At 43.8% G+C, this 21785-nt stretch overlaps 1 protein-coding gene and 2 pseudogenes across 4 annotated transcripts in view; 2 read left to right on the top strand and 1 right to left on the bottom strand.

The window, feature by feature from the left end:
* ASI (agouti signaling protein) overlaps positions 1 to 21785 on the top strand; it is a 93513-nt gene that overhangs the window by 57857 nt on the left and 13871 nt on the right. The window lies entirely within an intron of this gene.
* Positions 7252 to 13565, bottom strand: LOC105496523 (density-regulated protein pseudogene; annotated as a pseudogene).
* LOC105496234 (actin-related protein 2/3 complex subunit 5 pseudogene) lies at positions 14323 to 15503 on the top strand (annotated as a pseudogene).

Genomic DNA, 21785 nt, shown 5'->3' with positions numbered 1-21785 from the left:
GGTGCAATCTCGGCTCACCGCAACCTCTGCCTTCCATGTTCAAGCGATTCTTCTGCTTCAGCCTCCTGAGTAGCTGGGACTACAGGCACCCGCCACCACACCTGGCTAATTTCTGTATTTTTAGTACAGACGGGATTTCACCATGTTGGCCAGGCTCCTCTCGAACTCCTGACCTCAGGTGATCGGCCTGCCTCGGCCTCCCAATCAAATTATTTATCCAAAGCCTTACTTGGTGGGTCATATAATGAACTAAAATTTGGAAAACATTCACATTTGTGGAATGCTTCACAGTTTTCAAGGTGTCTACATTATCTCATTGGATCCTCTTTTCAGCCCAGTGTGGTTGGTAGATGAGATAGCAGTGTTCAGTTTATGTGACTTGTCCAAGATCAGAGAGAAAGTAACAAAGCCTAAACTGGAATCCAGATCTCCTGACTCCCTATTCACTTATCTTTCCAGTTGCCCTTGTCTCTACAAATTACCAAAAAGAAATTGGTTCCTAGAAATAAGGATAAATCAATGTAGGGGTGTGCCATCTCCTATCCCGCTCTTCTACACCCATCACATCAAAACCAAACAACGTTTATTGCAGGGCCCATAATAACCTACTTTCTTCTGCAGAGCCTCTAAGCTCCACATTATCCAGGAAGCAATAAATTGTGACTGTTGAAGTCAAAATAAAACAGTGATAAATCTCTAACTTTAAAGCATTCTATTCTGGAACAAGGATTGCAGTTTGAGGCACACACACACTAACCAGTTGGTCTTCAGTGTGTCTGAGGAACAGAAAGAAGGTTGGGAGTTTTATTAGAGAAATGTTCTGTATTGTTTTGAAAGGAAGTTTATTGGCACTAAAGAAGCATTTGGAAAGAAGGTTTAAAAAAAAGAAAACAGGAGGCCGGGCGCGGTGGCTCAAGCCTGTAATCCCAGCACTTTGGGAGGCCGAGGCAGGTGGATCACGAGGTCAGGAGATCGAGACTATCCTGGCTAACACGGTGAAACCCCGTCTCTACTAAAAATACAAAAAACTAGCCGGGCGTGGTGGCGGGCGCCTGTAGTCTCAGCTACTCGGGAGGCTGAGGCGGGAGAATGGCATGAACCCGGGAGGCGGAGCTTGCAGTGAGCCGAGATCACGCCACTGCACTCCAGCCTGGGAGACACAGCGAGACTCCGTCTCAAAAAAAAAAAAAAAAAAGAAAAAAAAAAAAGAAAAAAGGAAGCATTTGGGAGCTGGCAAACTCTGATTGGTGAGTGATGGTGGTAGGCAAAACTATTCTTAAAGTCATGTTTCAGCAGCTACTAAACGGCTCTTGGGGTTACAGCAGGGTCATTTTAGCAGCTGGGTTTGTGAAAAATTTAATTCATGGAGCAGGTGCTGTGCCCCAAGTGCTTCTTCCCTCCTGGCCCCTAGACTCTGATTTAGTTGGGTATGACAAGAATGACCCAGTATGCATGATCAACTTTCACATAACCTTGTAAATTCTAGTTGATCCAAGGAAAAGCCAACTGAGTAAGGAGAATAAAAGAACTGCAGCGTCATAGTTTTTGAGTCCACGTAAGTACAGCCCTTCAACTGAAATCCGAAAATTATGAGACCAATATTCCCGCAAAAAAGGGTCCCAATGAGATTTTACTAATAAGGTGGGCTGGGCCTTGGCAATCTGCCCATCAAAGTTTAACTTCTCCACCAATTTCTCCTTAACTCACCCGGAATTTCTGAAAGAAGCTGAATTAGACCCTTCTTTGGCAGGACTTGTTTTTCTAGGTTAACTCAACTAGACTTAGTTTTATTCCGTCTCTTGGGATCCATTCTGAATTAAATTCTCATTAAACTCGCCCATGAAGTGTCCGTGATGCAACCACTTCCCTTCCAATCCCTTTTAACCTCCATGTCAACATCAATTCCAATTCTAAGGAATGGGGAGAAATATAGAAGAATAGACCACAAGACTTCTGGCAACCAGAATGAGTATGAAGGCATGATGTTTGCTTGGCTGAAAGCAAAGAGATGAGATGGGGAAGCCAGCTGCTGGGAGTTACTGGGATCTTTAAAAAGTCTCACAGCAACACGACTTGCCTCTGCTATCCAAGGACAGGAGAGACCCTCTGCTCTGCCTAGCCTTAGAGGGATAGTCACTTGCGCTGTAAGTAGGAGGAAACAATTTTCTTTTCTTCTGCCGCCTACAGAGATTCTATTTTCTTCTTTAAGTTTTAGTTTTATATGAACTGGGTTGCTAGAGAGCCCCTCTGTAAAATAAAGGATACCCTCTACTTTTGCTTCTTTTGTAAAACCTCTCTTGGTCTGCTTACAGCTGTCTTTCAGTTGATGAAACGTTTCTTCTTTTCACTGTGGGTCTGTAAGAACCTTCCTGCCTGGGAGATGTGGTGAAGTTTGAAATAATTTTGTAGTATGATTGGCTGTTTTCCTGTTCTTGTCTTTGAAGTTATAGACAAGTAAGCAGCAAATCTCCACTGCTGCAAGGTGAAAAAGGAAGTTCCTTGGCCTGGGCTCTTTGTGGGAAAGCATATGAGTTTAGATGGCAACTTTAATCTGCTTCCAGAATGAGTGAAGCTGCTGCTACTTTGGAAAGTTTAAAGAACTTAACAGTTTTTCCTCCTTTCTTGGAAAGTTAAACAGATTTTTTTGATTCACTTTTGTGGGTCAGAGTAGTTAAGAAGAGTTCAGTGAAGAAAGCAGTTGATCTTTTGCTAACTAGTGGCTTCTTTTTTTTTTTTTTTTGAGACGGAGTCTCGCTTTGTCGCCCAGTCTGGAGTGCAGTGGCGCAATGTCGGCTCACTGCAAGCTCCACCTCCGGGGTTCACGCCATTCTCCTGCCTCAGCCTCCCTGAGTAGCTGGGACTACAGGCGCCCGCCACCACGCCCGACTAATTTTTTTTGTATTTTTAGTAGAGACGGGGTTTCACCTGTGTTAGCCAGGATGGTCTTGATCTCCTGACCTCGTGATCTGCCCACCTCGGCCTCCCAAGGTGCTGGGATTACAGGCGTGAGCCACCGCGCCCGGCCTCTTTCTCTTTACTCTGTGCATTTTCCATTGCCAAGCAGTAAATAAATAAATAAATATATGTATATGTATATCTAAGAAAGAAGTATTCCTAAATGTCAACCCTGACCCCAAAGTCACACTTTAGTGTTTCTTTAAATGTCTTCAGAAAGTTGCTTGTAGTTTCAGATTTCTAATAACTCTTACAGAGCAGAATTTAGGATTTGGGGATCAGTCTGCACATGTAGCATTTGTTCATTTCATATTTATTACAGATGAAACAGATGACCAAAATTCCATTTATTGCAGACTCTCCTTGTCCTTTGTAAATGCTTGATTTTCTGAATGGATATCCATTTTCACACATTGTAATGCCCATTAAAGGAAGCTCAGGTTAATGTTTTCAGTTGTGGGTGAGTTTGCTCTGCTTCAGTGATATGGAACATTTTGTTCTGCTGTTTCCTTTGGAGGAGATTAAAGAGGCTAAATGGGATGGCATATTGAAGTCTTTTTTGGTTTTCTTTTTTAAATTTTTATTTTATTTTATTTTATTTTTGTTTTTATTTTTATTATTTTTGAGATGGAGTCTTACTCTGTCGCCCAGGCTGGAGTGCAATGGCATGATCTTGGCTCACTGCAACCTCTGCCTCGTGAGTTCAAACGATTCTCTCACCTCAGCCTCCTGAGTAGCTGGGACAACAGGCACATGCCACCACGCCTGGCTAATTTTTGTATTTTTAGTAGAGACATGGTTCCACTATGTTGGCCAGGCTAGTCTCGAACTCCTAGCCTCAGGTGATCTGTCCACCTCAGCCTCCCAAAGTGCTGGGATTACAAGCATGAGCCAGCGCACCCAGCCAGTCATTTTGGGTTTCCTGTGGTTATTTTGGATGCCTTACTGGGACCCACTCAAAAAACAAACAAACAACAAAGCAAAACAAAATGAAAAACACTTTCATAAATGTCTGTCTCAAAACCTTTTCTACTTTCTCCAAATAGAACTAATGCATACACAGTCTTAAGATTTGCTCAGCTATACCTCCTTGGTTCTGACTTAATCCTCTTCTGCAGAAAATTTCATCTCACATCAAAGCGTCTTCCCTCCTTCTGCTGTAAAGTTGTTGAGAGCTGTCACAGACTATCAGCTCAGCTTCAGCTATGCTTAATGAGTGCTTGTGCACAATGCACCCCAGGTAAAGGAATTCAGAAATCAAAAGACATGATTACCGAGAAGGAGAAAATGCAGAGAAGTGATTTCTGGAGAGCATAAACAAAATCAATATTGTACCCACTAAGGTCTTTGTTGAGTAATGATAGATAAAACAGCCTAAAGGGAATGATGTCAGGAGATCTAAAACAATCATTTAGCATCGCCTATCAGCATTGTATTCCTTGTACATTGTGGGAATAAACAGCTAGGAACCCTGGACTCTGACCCCTGTTTCAGTGGAACAGGGTGACAGATTTCACACTGACAAACAGCTGCCTGAAGGAGTCTTGTCCTTTTGTCCGTTGAGAAGGGACACAGCCTCAAGTCTTCTCTCAAATTCTAACTCAGGGCCCTTCAGACAGTCTGAGCCTGCTATATGGTTCTTGGTCTCAAAGAAGAGTTCTGAAGCAGGCTGTCTACATAAGATTCAAACCACCCATTAAAATATTATTCAATTTGGCATCTGTTAGGCATAACAATTAGACTAGCCAATGCAGTCACAATACTGAAATCGGTATGTGTATGTAGATACAGCCCAAGAGATTAAATAATTTTAGTGTTGTTAAGAAAAAATTATTCTGATTTTTTTTAACGCAAGGACAATTTTAATCCTGCATTTTCCTATAGTAACATCCACTGCTGGCTATCTATGGATTGAAACTGCGTTTGCTAAGAACTGTGGAGCACATGGTGACACAGGCACACAGACACCTTCCAGCACCAACACAATACATACGTAACACATACAAGATAGTCTCAATGGATAGATGTGCTTCAAAAGTAATTCTATTTAGTAAAATTCATAGTTAATGCAGAATTTCATGTTTTAATTTTACATCTTTCGAATACTTTACATTTTTCTAATACTTTATTTTTTTAAAAAAAAACTCCTCATTCAAGATTATAATTTGCATGGCAATAAATAATGGTTTCATGGGCTCTAAGTTTCTTAGAAGTGTTCACAGCAATTTAGAACACCACAAGTCTTCCTTCCAATTTGCAGCATCTGATTTAAAGTTTAAATTCATCTAACGCACCATTAAAACTCTCATTTTCTCTTGTGAGAAGAGATGTTTCAGTTGCTATTTCCAGGACTATATATTGAGCATGGGTGTACAGTATTTTTAAATGGTTAGCAGAATTTTACTCACATAATTTATAGCCAGAATAAGAAACTCTAGCCTCTCTGAATGACCTTCCACTCAGAACAGTGATGATGATTAATGTCTAAAATGTATCTGGGGTGCCCCCCTTGACATTACCAAATGTTTCCAAGTAATCTTAGAAAATACGATTATTTAGGCCGGGTGCAGTGGCTCAGGCCTGTAATCCCAGCACTTTGGGAGGCCAAGGCGGGCGGATCACAAGGTCAGGAGATCGAGACCATCCTGGCTAACTCGGTGAAACCCCGTCTCTACTAAAAATACAAAAAATTAGCCGAGCGTGGTGGCGGGCGCCTGTAGTCCCAGCTACTCCGGAGGCTGAGGCAGGAGAATGGCGGGAACCCGGGAGGCGGAGCTTGCAGTGAGCGGAGATCACGCCACTTGCACTCCAGCCTGGGCGAGAGCGAGACTCCGTCTCAAAAAAAAAAAAAAAAAGGAAGAAAATACGATTATTTAAACATATGCATAATATTCTACCACACAATGTACCATCACTTTTTTAACTATTTTCCAATTGTTCATTTATAACATTTGCAATTTTTCGTTATAAATAATATTGTGATGAATACTTTCATCCATAAGTTTTACGCAAGACTGGTTATTTCTTCTAATGTCTTCTAATGTCAAAGAAGTGGCTTACTGGTTCAAACAGTGCACATACATGGTTTAAGGCTTTTAGTATACTTTACCAAATAATCTCCAGAAGAACTCGAACAACTCCTACCAACAGTGTGTTATTGTGCCCATAGGGTGGACTTTGTAACAACAAAGCAAATTCAACCACAAATCTATTAGATTCACACCGATCTCAAAACTATCACATGAAAGAAGCAAGGAGACATATTACCGGTTAGGAAGCCAAATTCAAATTCTTTTAAAAAATCACTCAGCTTTAGATCAGTAGAATAATCAACAAAAATGCTCCCCATAAAGTCTACCAGGTTTTTCAAAAAAAAAAAAAAAAAGAGAGAGAAAGAGAAAGTCAGGCCGGGCACAGTGGCTCATGCCTGTAATCCCAGCACTTTGGGAGGCCAAGATGGGCAAATCACGAGGTCAGGAGTTCGAGACCAGCCTGGCAAACATGGTGAAACCCTGTCTCTACTAAAAATACAAAACTTAGCTGGGCATGGTGGCGGGCACCTGTAATCCCAGCTACTCAGGAGACTGAGGCAGGAGAATTGCTCAAACCCAGGAGGCGGAGGTTGCAGTGAGCTGAGATCGCGCCACTGCACTCCAGCACGGGCGACAATATGAGACTCTGTCTCAAAAAAAAAAAAAAAAAAAAAGAGAGAGAGAGAGAGAGTGAAAGAGAAAGTCAGTACCAAATAACCAATTTTTTTTTTTTTTTTTTTTTTTTTTTTAGACGGAGTCTCACTCTGTCATCCAGGCTGGAGTGCAGTGGCGCGATCTTGGCTCATTGCAACCTCCGCCTCCCGGGCTCCAGCGATTCTCATGCCTCAGCCTCCTGAGTAGCTGGGACTACAGGTGCACACCACCATGCCTGGCTAAATTTTGTATTTTTTTTAGTAGAGACGGGATGTCACCATATTGGCCAGGCTGGTCTCCAACTCCTGACCTCATGATCTGCCCACCCTGGCCTCCCAACGTGCTGGGATTACAGGTGTGAGCCACCGCGCCCAGCAAATGACCAAAATTTTTTATTTGACTAAATTCTATTAATGCATGAGCATGACAGTCTCCCTGTTTATTTGACTTTGGCAATTAAAAAAACAAGCAGCCTTGTACAGAACAGTGAAAATGCCGAGGACAAGGGCAGTCTGCAGTTTTACCGTAGAATATATATATATATACACACACACACTACAGTAAATATATATATATTCTACTGTAAATATATGTACATACAGGCCTCCCTTTGGCCATATCAACTCCCAGTTCAGGCCATTAAATACAGACAAATTTTCAAATTCACGTCTTTACTTCTCCAAGATCTTCGATGCTGTCATCATCTACCTCTGGCCATTTTTCGGAATGACATCAATTATGTCATCTGTAAAGTCTCCCTGAATGATAATTTCATCCTCCCCATTACTGAGGCAGCACAGGAGAATTTTTGAGCAAAAAATCTTTGTGCTTCTTTAAGATCAATTTCAAAAATTGCAAGGCCACACACTCTTGTCACATATTTCTTCTTTGCCCTGGGAATTTGGGCTATAGTAACCTTTTGTGGCACGGTCTTTTTTTGTTTTATTTGGCGTCTTCCACCTCTCTTCTGTTTTTTCTTCTCTTCTTCTTCCCCTGCTGTTCCTTGACCCTCACTAATTCCAGTTTCTTGTTTGGGTGAATTTTCTACAGTAAGTTTTGCAAGTTCCTTTGGAAAATTCTTCTCTCACCATTGTCTACAATGAGCAACATCAGGCATATATTCACAGTACTCTATTCTGTTGATAATGAACAGACTCCACAATAAAGGACTTAAAGTGGGTAATCGGCATCTAACTTAGCACTGTTCCTTGGGTCTCCTTTGCAATCAGTCCCACTGGATTCAGAAATCTCAGCTCACTGCAACCTCTGTCTCTGGGCTCAAGCAATCCTCCCACCTCCGCCTCCTAGGACCACAGGCACATGCCATCATGCCTGACTAATTTTTTGTATTTTTGGTAGAGATGGGGTTTCGCCATGTTGCCCAGGCCGGTCTTGAACTCCTGACCTCAAGTGATCTGCCCACCTCGGCCTCCCAAAGTGCTGGGATTACAGGCATGAGCCCCTGCGCCGGGCCTTCATCTTTTATATTTTTAAAAATTGCAGATAAACGTGAAGCTCCCTTTACTGATTAACTCCAATTCCCACAACTCTTCTATTTATTTCTTTTCCTGTGTACTTTTCTCCTCTCTCCTTTCCTTTTCTGCCTGTTTTGTACTCCTGTCTTTAATTTTAAAATCTAGTAAGTTTAACATTTTATGTTTTTAGGTTTTTTTGTTTTAGTTTGAGTTGTCATTATTTTTTTTCTTTTTTGTTTTTTTTATTTTGAGACAGGGTCTCACTCTATCACCCAGGCTGGAGTGCAGTGGCATGATCACGGCTCACCACAGCCTCAACCTCCCAGGCTTAGGTGAGCCACCTGCCTCAGGCTCTCAAGTAGCTGGGACTACAGGCATGAGCCAATGTACCCTGCCGTGTTTAACATAGTATATGCCTCTCTCCTAAATAGCCGTTTTCAGAAAAGACTGATTTAAATTGATATTTACCTCACATGGTCCTCAATTGAAACAGGTTTCCATCTTATTATGAAAGCTATGATTATTATTTTATATAATGCTTTTTTTTTTTTGAGACAGAGTCTCCTTCTGTCACCCAGGCTGGAGTGTAATGGTGTGATCTTGGCTCACTGCAACCTCCGCCTCCTGGGTTCAAGTGATTCTCCTGCCTCAGCCTCCTGAGTAACTGGGATTACACGCGCATGCCACCATGCCCAGCAAATTTTTTATATTTTTAGTAGAGACGAGGTTTCATCATGTTAGTCAGGCTGGTCTTGAACTCCTGACCTTGTCATGTACCTGCCTCGGCCTCCCAAAATGGTGGGACTACAGGTGTGAGTCACTGCACCCTGCCAGTGCTTTTTCTTATATGACTTTTTTTTTGAGACATGGTCTCTCTCTGTTCCCCAGACTGGAATGCAGTGGCACAAGCACAGCTCACTGCAGCCTTGATCTCCTAGGCTCAAGTGATCCTCCTGCCTCAGCCTCCCAAGATAGCTGAAACTATAGGCATGCACTACCGCGCCCAGCTAATTTTTTAAATTTTTGTGGAGATGAGGTCTTGCCATGTTGTCCAGGCTGGTCTCAAACTCCTGGTCTCAAGCAATCTTCCTGACTCCACCTCCCAAAGTGCTGGGATTACAGGCATAAGCCTTGGTGCCCTGTCTTGTGTGACTTTTAAATTGCCCCTGAGGGCCAGGCACAGTGGCACATGCCTGTAATCCCAGCACTTTGGAAGGCCAAGGAGGGCAGATCGCCTGAGATCAAGAGTTCGAGACCAGCCTGGCCAACATGGTAAAACCCTGTCGCTCCTAAAAATACAAAAATTAGCCTGGTGTGGTGATGGGCACCTGTAATCCCAGCTACTCAGGAGGCTGAGGAAGGAGAATCTCTTGAACCCGGGAGGTGGAGGTTGCAGTGAGCCGAGATCACGCCACTGCACTCCAGCCTGGCAACAGATCAAGACTCCGTCTCAAAAAAAAAAAAAAAAAAAGCCTCTGAAGGCATGTCTAGAATTCAAAGATATTTTAATCTACTTGCAGCATTAGAATGAACTTATGACATCTCAGTATTACAACTTTGGGGAAAAACATTCTACTGACTGTCTCAATTCTGGCTGTATTAGCTAAAAACTAAAATCAGTTTTAAGTTATTAAAATCCCATTACTTATGCCATAGCTCATTTTCAATCAAAAATATTATTATTCTTACCAGAGTTAGCTGGAAATCATTGTCTATTTTCAGAGGTCAGATTTATTCTCAGAGGGCAAATCCTCACAATAAAAGAAATATTCAGGCCAGGCACAATGGCTCACCCTTGTAATTCCAGCACTTTGGGAGGCTGAGGAGAGAGTGTCTCTTGAGCCCAGGAGTTCGAGACCAACCTGGGCAACATTGTGAGACCTCACCTCTACTAAAAAAATAATTGGCCTGGCATGGTGGCTCACACCTGTAGTCTCAGCTGCTTGGGAGGCTGAGGTGGGAGAATTGCTTGAGCCCAGGAGGTCAAGGCTGCAGTGAGCTATGATCTTGCCATTGCCTTCCAGCCTGGGTGACAGAGCAAGATCCTATCTATAAAAACAGAAAGAAAGAAATATTCAACGGAATATGCTGTAGCCTCTCTGAAAGGGATGCCACTTATTTGGAATAACAGCAAGTCAACGTTAGAAAAGAACTTAAAAATCGAATAATTCATCAGCCTGGGCAACATAGTAAAACCCCATCTCTACCAAAAATACAAAAAAAAAAAAACAAATTAGCCAGGCATGGTGGCACATGCCTGTCGACCCAGCTACTAAGGAGGCTGAGGTGGGAGAATTGCTTGAACCCTGAAGGCAGAGGTTACAGTGAGCTGAGATGGCACCACTGCACTCCAGCCTGAGTGACAGAGCAAGACGCTGTCTCAGAAAGAAAAAAAAAAGCCACCCTGTAAAGCAGGAAATTCAAGGAGACTGCCAGAGGGAAAAGGCTGCAGAGTGTGGAGAAGAAAGGGCACTCCTGCCTGCTATACAGAACCACTTTAGAGAGGGGGGCCCAGCAGGAGCCACACAGAGGTGAGTGTGGAGCTCTCTAGGAGCTGCAGACCAAAATCAGGGGTCTGAGGAAATTAGAGAGGCCCAAGACCCCATACGTGGAACCACTCTCTTCTGCATACCCAAGGCATTTGTTTCACTTGTGCCTCAACTCTAGCACTTCTCCCTCCTCCTTTTGTTAGTTACTTGTCTCTCTTCCCTGAAGTACTGAAAGCCATTTAAAGGTAAGGCATCTGTTCTTCACATATATCGAACATACAGTAACTTGATTCAGTTGACAGAAACATTTCCTGAGGCCTTATTTTGCGCTGAGCACAACGTTAGGCCCTGGGTTGGTGTGGCCTGGGAGTGGTGGGGGATGGAGTAGTGGGTATGTAGATGAATAAGGCACGGGTCCTGCCCTTGATGAATCCTCAGTCTAGAAGAAGCAGACAAATGAACAAATAATTATAATAGAATGTGTTCAGAGAAGAGAGATTAACTCCCCTGGAAGGGAACCATCAGATAAGACTTTTGAATAGCATTCAAAACATATTTGTTAGCCAGGCTCAGTGGCTCATGCCTGTAATCCCAACAGTGTGGGAGGCTGAGGCAGGAGGATCACTTGAGGTCAGAAGTTCAAGACCAGCCTGGGCAACATAGCAAGACCCTCATATCTACAAAATATTTTAAAATTAGCCAGTCGTGGTGGCGTGTGCGTGTAGTCCCAGCTACTCAGGAGGCTGAGGTGGAAGGATCACTTAAGCCCAGGAGGTTGAGACCACAGTGAGCTATGATTGTGCCACTGCACTACTGCCTGGACAGCAGAGCAAGACCCTGTCTCTAAAAAATTAAAATATAAATAAAAGTAAATGTGATGATTGATTGGCTATTCTAGGACGACACTAAGTAAATGAAACATATTGCCACCCTCATGCTACCCCAGAAATTATGTCTGATCATGGACATTACTGATAAACCTGAGTGGACTTTACTGAAAGTCCCTCAGCTAGCCTCCTATGCTCACCCCAGCCAGGCTCTTGCCGCAGCTGTAACATAACCCAGGTAGGTGGAAGATGTGGGGGGAAGCAGGGTCCCCCTGCAGCTGCTGAACATCTGGTATGCAGAATTGAGGTAACTAATAATGACAGGTGGTTCTCCCCTGGGCCCTGACCCTCAGAATTTGGGACAGTTAGTTTGGCTAAGAAACTAAACCCCAACAAAATTGTGTGTTGCCTTTCCCAAGTTTTAGCATTTCAGAAACAGTGGCCGATGAAGCAGAAGGGTAATAGAGTTTGAGAGTATCCCAGGGCAAAAAGGGGCCTCAGGTGAAAGAAGATACACGACAAACAAGCTGTATGTTTTGGTGACAGAGCAGTAGTTGTTGAGAGCAAACTCCACCCTAAATTTGAACTATGAAAGGGAAGGAGAGTCCTACAAATTCCTCAACATCATTGTCACAAACTGTATATGACTCTCCATCCAGCTTCTTTAAATCTTTTCAGGGTATGTCAGGTAGCATCCAGTATTTTATTTCTATAATATCATCCTTTGTTTTTGTTTTTATTTTTATTTTTAAGACAGGGACTTGCTCTGTTGCCCAGGCTGGAGTGCAGTGGCACAATCATGGCTCGCTGCAACCTCAACCTCCTGAGCTCAGGCAATTCTCCCACATCAGCCTCCTGAGTAACTGGGACCACAGGCGTGCACCACTGCGACTGACTAATTTTTAAATAATTTGTAGGGACGCGGTCTCCCTGTGTCGCCCAGGCTGGTCTCAAACTCCTGGACTCCAGCGATCCTCCCACCTTGGCCTCCCAAAGTGCTGGGAGTACAGGTGTGAGCCACTGCACTTGGCCATCCTTTGTTTGTTTGTTTTTTTAATTGCAAAGTAATAAAAAAGTAAATAAGACACGCTTATTTTTAAAATTCAAATACAGAAGTACATAAAGGAAAACATGCAGGTTTCTACTTCACTCTCCATCCTCAATCCCACTCCTAAGGAGCAATCATCACTTAAATGTTTATCCTTCCAGACTTCTTTCTCTGCATATGCAAACATGTACATATTTGAATATGTTTTGATATTTACAGGATCATACTTTTTATAATTTTTTTTTTTTTTTTTTGAGATGGAGTCTCACTCTGTTGCCCAGGCTGGAATGTAATGGCACAATCTTGGCTCACTACAACCTCTACCTCCCGGGTTCAAGTGATTCTCCTGCCTCAGCCTCCTGAGTAGCTGGAATTACAGGAGCTCACCACCACGCTCGGCTAATTTTTGTATTTTAGTAGAGACGGAGTTTCACCGTGTTAGCCAGGCTGGTCTTGAACTCCTGACCTCATGATCCACCCGCCTTGGCCTCCCAAAGTGCTGGGATTATAGGCCTGAGCCACCGCGCCCAGCCACTTTTTACAATCTTTAATTTGTTTCAGTATTACATTTTTAAAATATACTCTGAACCAGTACCAGTCTAGAATGATGTGCCCCTTTCAACAAGACACTTTCCCCACTGTAGAACTGCACTACTACTACCTAAACTGAAAGAAATCAACAACCTCCCCTGCCCTTATGTGTCTGTGATTGTGGATGAACCACATGCAGGTTATAGGAATATCATATACAAACATTCTGAGGTTTTTCAGGGCCAGAGAACCCGTTATGGACCCAGAGAAAGCTATGGACCGTCTCCCTGAAAAATCACATATGCACAACGTTTCACAGACGATTTCGAGGTCAAGAATTCCCTCTTGCTATCATTTCCCTTTCTTCCCAAGTATATGCTTTGTTTCAAAAGCGTGATCAAAGGAAAGCCTGCCTCCATCCGCACTAACCTGAATGAGTCTGCTGAAGTCTGCAGCTGCTCCTCCGTGCTGCGGTCCAGCTGATACTTTTTGATTTCTGTTCACTCTCCTTCAAAGGGATGAGCCTCACCCAGATCCCCCAGGTCTCTGGCCATTGGTGCTTGGCAGGGCTGGTGGAAGCCACTATTATGACTAACTGAGCCCAGTCACCTCCCCTCCAATGCCAGCTTGCTGGCTACCCAGACACTCTGGCTACCTTGACTAGTGTCACTAGCAAAGCCCAGGGCAGGCTGTCAGAGTTGTGCCTCACGAACACCTAGTGTGGTCAGCAGCTGACACTGTTCACTGTCTTCAAGAAGACTGCTTAAACAAACAAAAAAAAAAAAATAGTAAAACAATGCTAAAATAAAAATTAAAAGGGAAGCCAGGTGCAGTGGTGCCCCTATAGTCCCAGCTACTTGAGTGGCTGAAGCAGGAGGATTACCTAAGGCCAGGAGTTTCAGGCCAGCCTGGGCAACACAGTGAGCCCACATCTCAAAAACATTAAAAAGGCCGAGAGCAGTGGCTCATGCCTGTAATCCCAGCACTTTGGGAGGCTGGGGCGGGTGGATCACTTGAGATCAGGAGTTTGAGACCAGCCTGGCCAACATGGTGAAACCCGATATCTACTAAAAGTACAAAATTAGACGGGCATGGTGGTGGTGCATGCCTGTAATCCCAGCTACTCAGGAGGCTGAGGTGGGAGAATCGCTTGAACCCAGGAGGTGGAGGTGCCTTTGCCTCTTCTTCCGTTCTCATCTCTCGCTACATCTCCGTCCCAATAGGTACTTAGTCATGCCACATGACTGGGAGACTGTAGTCCTTTCCTTTGCTGTGGGGAACAAGGCCTTAACCCTGAAGGATTAAGATACAATGCTATCCCCAGTGCTGTCGCTAAGGGGATTCCCTCAGTGCATACTCAGGACGCTGAGTGTACCCTACTCAGGAATGATCTCGACACTGTCGTCTCCTATATTCCCTCAAGCAGAGATCTTACATATTAACATACGTGTGTGCACACACATCAACAAGACTCCTGGGTTACATCAACCAATTGCCCTGGACCCGTACAAACCCTCATTGCTGTTACCACTCATGAGGGACACACTCACTGCTATTAATACAATTGCAGCCCCAGAGTGGAAGAGGGAAGTGAATCAGGCGCCGGGCAGTGGGCTGCTGGGCTCGGCTTGCTGAGGTAGAGGCAGCGCCAAGAAGAGGCCTTTGCCACTGGTAGGGATTGGGATGTCGAAGAACAGCGTCGTCGGCCCGGTTCCGGAAGGTGGACGTGGATGAATATGACGAGAACAAGTTCATGGACGAAGAAGATGGGGGCGACGGCCAGGCCGGGCCCGACGAAGGCGAGGTGGACTCCCGCCTGCGGCAAGGAAATGTGACAGCTGCCCTACAGGCAGCTCTGAAGAACCTCCCCATCAACACCAAGAGTCAGGCAGTGAAGGACCGGGCAGGCAGCATTGTCTTGAAGGTGCTCATCTCTTTTAAAGCTAATGATATTGAAAAGACAGTTCAATCTCCGGACAAGAATGGTGTGGATCTCCTAATGAAGTGTATTTATAAAGGATTTGAGAGCCCCTCTGACAATAGCAGTGCTGTGTTACTGCAGTGGCAGGAAAAGGCACTTGCTGCTGGAGGAGTAGGGTCCATTGTTCCTGTCTTGACTGCAAGAGAAACCGTGTAGATTGGCAGGAAGCGGAAATCTGCCTCGGGAGTGGGAATTGCTGGTACAAAGACCAAAACAACCAAATGCCACCGCTGCCCTGTGGGTAGCATCTGTTTCTCTCTGCTGTGCCTTCTTGCTTTTTCATATCTATAAAGAAGAAAATTACATATCAGTTTTCCTTTAATGAAAATTGGGATAATATAGAAGAAATTGTGTTAAAATATAAATGTTTCATCCTTTCAAAACCATTTCAGTGATGTTTATACCAGTCTGTATATAGTATAATTTACATTCAAGTTTAATTGTGCAATTTTTAACCCCTATTGGCTGGTTTTTTGTTTTGTTTTGTGTTATTTTTACCTAATACTGAGAGATTTGGTCAGAATTTGAGGCCAGTTTCCTAGCTCACTGCTAGTCGGGAAATGATATTTATAAAAAATATGAGAGACTGGCAGTTATTAACATTGCAAAACTGAGGCTGGGCGCAGTGGCTCAAGCCTGTAATCCCAGCACTTTGGGAGGCCTATACGAGCAGATCACGAGGTCAGGAGATCGAGACTATCCTGGCTAACACAGTGAAACCCCGTCTCTACTAAAAAATACAAAAAACTAGCTGGGCGAGGTGGCGGGCGCCTGTAGTCCCAGCTACACGGGAGGCTGAGGCAGGAGAATGGCCTAAACCCGGGAGGCGGAGCTTGCATTGAGCTGAGATCCGGCCACTGCACTCCAGCCCGGGTGACAGAGCAAGACTCCGTCTCCAAAAAAAAAAAAAAAAAAAAAAAAACAAAACTGCAAAACTGGACCATTGCAAAACTGGACTATTTCCCTTATTTAAGCAAAATATGTTTTTGGAATAAGTGGTGGGTGAATACCACTACCGAGTTCTAGCTTTGTTTTTGCTTGCCTCCTGATTAACTGTACTGTGGGTTTAAGTGTGCTACTTTCTCTCAGCATCCAATAATCATGGCCTCTCAATTGATTTGTGGTCGCCCAGGGTTCAGAGCAAGAAGTCTTGCTCTATACAAATGTATCCATAAAATATCAGAGCTTGTTGGGCATGAACATCAAACTTTTGTTCTAATATTATGGCTCTGTTTGGGAAAAACTGTAAATCAGAAAGAATGATTTGCAGAAAGAAAGAAAAACTATGGTGTAATTCAAACTCTGGGCAGCCTCTGAATGAAATGCTACTTTCTTTAGAAATATAATAGCTGCCTTAGACATTATGAGGTACACAACTAGTATTTAAGATACTATTTAATATGCCCCATAAATATCTTCAGTGCTCTTCAGGGTCATTGGGATCTCAGAAGATTTGGTTCAGATCCAAACAAATACACGTTCTGTGTTTTAGCTCAGTGTTTTTTTTTAAAAAGAAGCTGCCACACAGCAAAAAATTGTTTACTTTGTTGGACAAACCAAATCAGTTCTCAAAAAATGACCGGTGCTTATAAAAAGTTATAAATATCCAGTAGTTCCAAAACAAACCACCTGACCAAGGAGGAAGTCAGCTTGTGATTAGTATTTACATTGGACACCAGTTTTGTAATCACTGACTTATGTGCAAACTGGTGCAGAAATTCTATAAACTCTTTGCTGATTTCGATACCTGCTTTTTGTTTCATTTTGTTTTGTTTTGTAAAAATGATAAAACTTCAGAAAATAAAATGTCAGTGTTGAATAATTTAAAAAAAAAAAAAATACAATTGCAGTGGGCTTGTACAAACTTTCCATGACTTTCCATGCCCTCTTTTCCAGGCTTAGTCAGATTCAGTCACACTTATGCATTTGTAAATTCTTCAGCTCTTAAGGAAGTATAGTAAGTGGCCCTTATAAAATCTTTCTCTGTGTAACTATTTAAGCTGCCCAATGGCACAGTGATGGGGAGGCAAGAATCGGAAATGAGGAATTTGCTATGTTCTGAATGTTTATGCCCTCTCAGATTCAGATGTTGAAATCCTCACTGCCAAGGTGATAGTGTAAGGGGGTGGGGCCTTTTGGAGGTGACTAGGTCATGGTGGCAGAGCCCTCATGAATGAGACTAGTGCCTTTATAAAAGAAGCCCAAGGGGGCCGGGCGCGGTGGCTCAAGCCTATAATCCCAGCACTTTGGGAGGCCGAGGCGGGTGGATCACGAGGTCAGGAGATCGAGACTATCCTGGCTAACATGGTGAAACCCTGTCTCTACTAAAAATACAAAAAACTAGCCGGGCGAGGTGGCGGGCGCCTGTAGTCTCAGCTACTTGGGAGGCTGAGGCGGGAGAATGGCGTGAACCCGGGAGGCGGAGCTTGCAGTGAGCCGAGATCACGCCACTGCACTCCAGCCTGGGAGACACAGTGAGACTCCGTCTCAAAAAAAAAAAAAAAAAAAAAAAAAAAAAAGAAGCCCAAGGGAAACCCCTTCCACTTTGTGAGATTAGAGAGATGATGGCTGTCTATGAAGAAATAGGCCCTCACTAGATATTGAATCTGCCTGCACCTTGATCTTAGACTTCCCAGCCTCCAGAACTGTGAGAAATAAATTTCTGTTATTTAGAAACCACCCAGTCTATGATATTTTGTTATAGTCACCTAAATAGAGTAAGACAGGATTCATAGAATTTAAGGATAGCTGGTAGATTCTTTCATTCATTTCACAAATTTTTGTCAAGTTGCTACTCTGTGCCTCATACTCTATACTAAGTCATATAGTCCTATCCTCTTATGAAGGGGGCCTGCCCCTCCACACCTGTGGGTATTTCTCATCAGGTGGGACAAGAGACTGAGAAAAGAAATAAGACACAGAGACAAAGTATAGAGAAAGAACAGTGGGCCCAGGGGACCGGCACTCAGTATATGGAGGACCCGCACTGGCGCCGCTCTCTGAGTTCCCTCAGTATTTATTGATTATTATTTTTAATATTTTAGTGAGGGGAGTGTAGCAGGGCAACAGGTGGGGAGAAGGTCAGCAGGGAAACATGTGAGCAAAGGAATCTGTATCATGAATAAGTTCAAGGAAAGGTACGTGCCCAGATGTGTATGTAGGCTAGATTTATGTTTTTCTTTACCCAAACATCTCAGTGTAGCAAAGAGCAACAGAGCAGTATTGTTGTCAGTATATCTTGTCTCTAGCCACAGGGCAGTTTTCTCCTATCTTAGAATAGAATGAATGAGAATGGTCGGCTTTACACCGAGACATTCCATTCCCAGGGAGGAGCAGGAGACAGAAACCTTCCTCTCATCTCAACTGCAAAGAGGTCTCCCTCTTTCCCTACTCCTCCTCAGCACAGACCCTTCACGGGTGTCGGGCTGGGGGATGTAAGGTCTTTCCTTTCCCACAAGGCCATATCTCAGGCTTTCTCAGTGGGGGGAAACCTTGGACAATACCCAGGCTTTCTTGGGCAGAGATCCCTGCGGCTTTCCGCAGAGCATTGTGTCCCTGGTTAATCGAGAATGGAGAATGGCGATGACTTTTACCAGGCATACTGCCTGCAAACGTATTGTTAACAAGGCATATCCTACACAGCCCTAAATCCATTAAACTTTGATTCAATACAGCACATGTTTCTGTGAGCACAGGGTTGGAGCTAAAGTTACAGGTTAACAGCATCTCAAAGCAGAAACAATTTTTCTTAGTACAGATCAAAATGGAGTTTCTTATGTCTTCCTTTTCTACATAGACACAGTAACAACCTGATCTCTCTTTCTTTTTTTTTTTTTTGAGACGGAGTCTCGCTCTGTTGCCCAGGCTGGAGTGCAGTGGCACAATCTCAGCTCACTGCAAGCTCTGCCTCTCGGGTTCATGCCATTCTCCTGCCTCAGCCTCCCGAGTAGCTGGGACTACAGGCACCCACCACCATGCCCGGCTAATTTTTTTGTATTTTTGGTAGAGACGGGGTTTCACCATGTTAGCCAGGATGGTCTCGATCTCCTGACCTCGTGATCCACCTGCCTCGCCCTCCCAAAGTGCTGGGATTACAGTTGTGAGCCATCGTGCCCAGCCTGATCTCTCTTTCTTTTCCCTACACTCTTTTTTTTTTTTTTTTAATTTATTTATTTATTGAGACAGAGTCTCGCTCCATTGCCTGGGCTGGAGTGCAATGGCACAATCTCAGCTCACTGCAACCTCCACCTCCTGGGTTCAAGCAATTCTTGAGCTTCAGCCTCCCGAGTAGTAGGCATGCACCATCAAGCCCAGCTAATTTTTGTATTTTTAGTAGAGACGGGGTTTCACCATGTTGGCCAGGCTGGTCTCAAATTCCTGGCCTCAAGTGACTCACCTGCCTCAGCCTCCCAAAGTGCTGGGCTTACAGGCGTGAGTGCCAGGCCCTATCCCCTTATTTTAAAACTGAGAAAGCTGAGACTCAGATGGACCTAGGGTCACACAGCCGTTTAAATGACAGGTTCATCCAGATGATCTTACTCGTGTGTCTGGATTCTTCTTTTTATCCACCACACTGAAGAGAAACTCATCTTAAGTCCTAAATACTAACTTAACACAGACGATGAATTTAAAAGGAGACTTGTCATCAGAAATATCACAGATCAAGTAACAGTCTTTATCACTGTGGAGTGGAAAGACAGTTGAGAAACCCAGTTACACAGCTACTGATTGCTGTCAGCATTATTGTCCTGCTTTTTTTGTTTTGTTTTGTTTTTTGAGACAGAGTCTCTTACTCTGTCACCCAGGCTGGTGTGCAGTGGCACAATCTTGGCTCACTACAACCTCTGCCTCCTGGATTCAAGTGATTCTCCTGCCTTAGCCTTCCAAGTAGTTGGGATTACAGGCATGCGCCACCATGCCCAGCTAATTTTTGTATTTTTAGTAGAGATGAGCTTTCACCACGTTGGTCAGGCTGGTCTCGAACTCCTGACCTCAGGTGATCCACTTGCCTCGGCCTCCCAAAGTGCTGGGATTATAGGCGTGAGCCACAGTGCCCGGCCTAGCATCATTGTCCTGTATTAATAGCAGGGAGTGTTTCTCTGATGAGTAGTAACAGCAACGAGGTCTGTACAGATCCACAAACCTTTACCTGTAATTGCAAAATCCCAACACCCTGAAAACTATAAGGTATTGTTCCTCCTTTGGCAACTCATTTGGCAGCAAAATCTGAACTTATCTGAAGATATTTGGCAACAAAATGCGTCCTGAATTGATGTGAATCAATTCATAGTCTCTATTCATCCTGCCTATTATGAAGATCCGTGCCTTTTTGCTATAGAAGCATTAAGATTTTTATTATAGGGCTTTCCCAGACCCTTATATGTGGTTTAATATAATATATAGATGATACTACTTTTCTAACATTCACAAAGTTCTGAATTCTAAAAAATATCTGACCCCAAGGGTCCTAATACAACTAAACATTATGGACCTGTATTACATTTAGAATATACATATCCCTCCAGAACTGAGGTAAGGAATACTGGTCTTTAACTCTCTCCCTATAATACCTAAATAAGATTTACTCCACTGAGACTTCACCAATCCAAGACTCAGTCCAATTGTATGGTTCTACCAGGAGAACTGTTTTGCCAGGGGTTGGTCTGTCTTAAACTAACCCCTAGGATTCACTTGTCGTGAGTTAGGCTGGGGATTTGACCTGGTGAGATCTCCTGCCTGCCCATTGTGCAGTGACTAGTGTTTACATTAGGCTTGTGGCTGCTCTGATGGTGAAGTGAGCTTGTACCTACATTATCAAGTGTTCATAGCAAGTGATCAGTGTGGACTTTGGTCCCATGGATATTGGCCTCTGGTCATGAGCTGTACCACTACTCCTTAGATTTGTAATACTGAATTGGACTGTTGATTCAGTCCCCTCATTCTCAATCCTGTTCCTGGGTCTAAGTTAATCTTCCCCAAACTCCTGCCACCTTTTTCTTTCTTCTTTTCTTTTCTGGTACGATCACAGCTCACTACAGCCTCAACCTCCCAGGTTCAAGCAATCCTCCCTCCCACCTCACCCTCCCAAGTGGCTGGGACCACAGGTGTGTACTATCACACCTGTGGGCGGCCAGCCACCCAGGTGCCATGGCAAGAGACTGAGGGCACAAGCTGTTCCAGTATAATAAAGAAAATATATAGAATAAGAATAGTTACACTAGAAATAGATTATAGATATGATTATATATGAATATCATTAATCATTAGTTTGTAGCATTACTCTTTATTCCAATATTATGATAATCTTTGTTCTACAATTATAACCTAGGAAAAACCAGGCCATACAGAGATAGGAGCTGAAGGGACACAGTGAGAAAGTGACCAGAAGACAAGAGTATAAGCCCTCTGTCACACCTGGACAAAGCCACTAGAGGGCTCCCTGGTCTAGCAGTAATGCCAGCGCCTGGGAAGGCACCTGTTACCTAGCGGTCCTTGGTCTAGTGATAGCGTCAGTGCCTGGGGAAGGCACCAGTTACTCAGCAGACTGGGAAAGGGACTCTCCCTTTCCCCGGGGGAGTTAAAGAAGACTCTGCTCCACCATCTCTTGTGGAAGGCCTGACATCAGTCAGGCCTGCCCACAGCCATCCGGAGGACTGACTATCTCCCTGTGATGCTGTGCTTCAGTGGTCATGCTCCTGGTCTGCTTTCATATTCCACCCTGTACACCTGGCTCCACCTTCTAGATAGCAGTAGCAGAATTAGTGAAAGTACTAAAGTCTTTGAAATGTATAGA

Source organism: Macaca nemestrina, chromosome 15, assembly GCF_043159975.1.
Source record: "Macaca nemestrina isolate mMacNem1 chromosome 15, mMacNem.hap1, whole genome shotgun sequence".
NCBI lineage: Eukaryota > Metazoa > Chordata > Mammalia > Primates > Cercopithecidae > Macaca > Macaca nemestrina.
The sequence above is the reverse complement of the archived record's forward strand: the minus strand, read 5'-3'. Positions and strand labels throughout refer to the sequence as shown.